General features: G+C 34.4%; 1 non-coding gene across 1 annotated transcript; it reads left to right on the top strand.

Moving 5' to 3' along the window:
* The first annotated feature begins 858 nt into the window (after positions 1 to 858).
* On the top strand, positions 859 to 930 carry Trnaq-cug (transfer RNA glutamine (anticodon CUG)). Its single transcript has one exon. It is a non-coding gene; the product is annotated as a tRNA-Gln (tRNA).
* Positions 931 to 1,384: the final 454 nt, after the last annotated feature.

Raw genomic sequence — 1,384 nt, forward strand, 5'->3', positions numbered from 1 at the left:
TAGATTTGCTTTGACACAAAAAGAAAAGCTGTTGGAAAGATTATTCAGTTTCCTGTGGAAAGTTTATTCCAGTTATAATATCTTTTATACCCTTTGCCTATTTCTGGAATTTTCCCCACAGGTTTTGCCCCAAAAATTGTCCAGCCTGAGCCTCAAGACTTCAGATTTAAAAAATTTAGGAAGGCTACTAACCTTAGATTACTGGTACATGATTGAGGGAGTGACGGAAATAAATGCTGACGTTTAAAGAATCAATTAGCAGGAAAATTCATAGTTATACACGACTGTAAGGTAGTCTTAGTTTTGCTTCTTTTCTTAGCCTATAATCACAGTGCCAATTACTGAAAATGTAGGAAGGGTCAAAACCCTAAAGTGTCAAAATCCTTTAAGTTGAAAACCTAAAGCCCCAAAAATTGTCCAGCCTGAGCCTCAAGACTTCAGATTTAAAAAATTTAGGAAGGCTACTAACCTTAGATTACTGGTGCATGATTGAGGGAGTGACGGAAATAAATGCTGACGTTTAAAGAATTAACTTGCAGGAAAGTTCATAGTTATATACGACTGTAAGGCAGTCTTAGTTTTGTTTCTTTTCTTGGCCTATAATCACAGTGCCAATTACTGAAAATATAGGAAGGGTCAAAACCCTAAAGTGTCAAAATCCTTTAAGTTGAAAACCTAAAGAGGGTCAATTTGTTTGTGTCTTATGATTTGTTTCCAAAAACCAAAATAGATATTTACCAAAGTAAACACCGAATTTTCAAATTATACAGAGAGTGGGAGGGGGGAGGTTGCATGATGAAACTATTACAATTATTTCATTTTATCATGAGCAGATGAGAAATTTGCTGGGTGTAACAAGGTCCCATGGTGTAATGGTTAGCACTCAGGACTCTGAATCCTGCGATCCGAGTTCAAATCTCGGTGGGACCTTTTTACATTAGTACTATTCTTTCTCCTTTTCTATGAAAGTTCTTGAAGATTTGTTTCAAAACCATTTTGGTGGGTTTTTCATGGTTTTGAGACACGAAACAAACTTATTCTTTTTCACATCCTTATTTTCATTCAATAATTATCTTTCTCTTTTAGCTTTATTTAAGATTTTTATTTTTGATGCAGTTAAATTTCTGTTTTGTTTAGGCCTTAATTATCCTTTTCTAATTTATGGTAAATTCAATTCGAATTAATAAAAACCAATATTTTAAAGCATATATATATATATATATATATATATATATATATATATATATGGGTGATACCTGACACGGGGATGCCATGGATATTCTGTGGTAGCCACAACACTTGGCTGGGTAGAGAATTTAATGTGGCGAAACCCTATAGGCAAGTGTATTCTCCTGATGAGCCCTTGTGTTGGGTTGTTGCCTCT

Source organism: Artemia franciscana, unplaced genomic scaffold, assembly GCF_032884065.1.
Source record: "Artemia franciscana unplaced genomic scaffold, ASM3288406v1 Scaffold_5875, whole genome shotgun sequence".
In the NCBI taxonomy this organism is placed as follows: Eukaryota; Metazoa; Arthropoda; class Branchiopoda; order Anostraca; family Artemiidae; genus Artemia; species Artemia franciscana.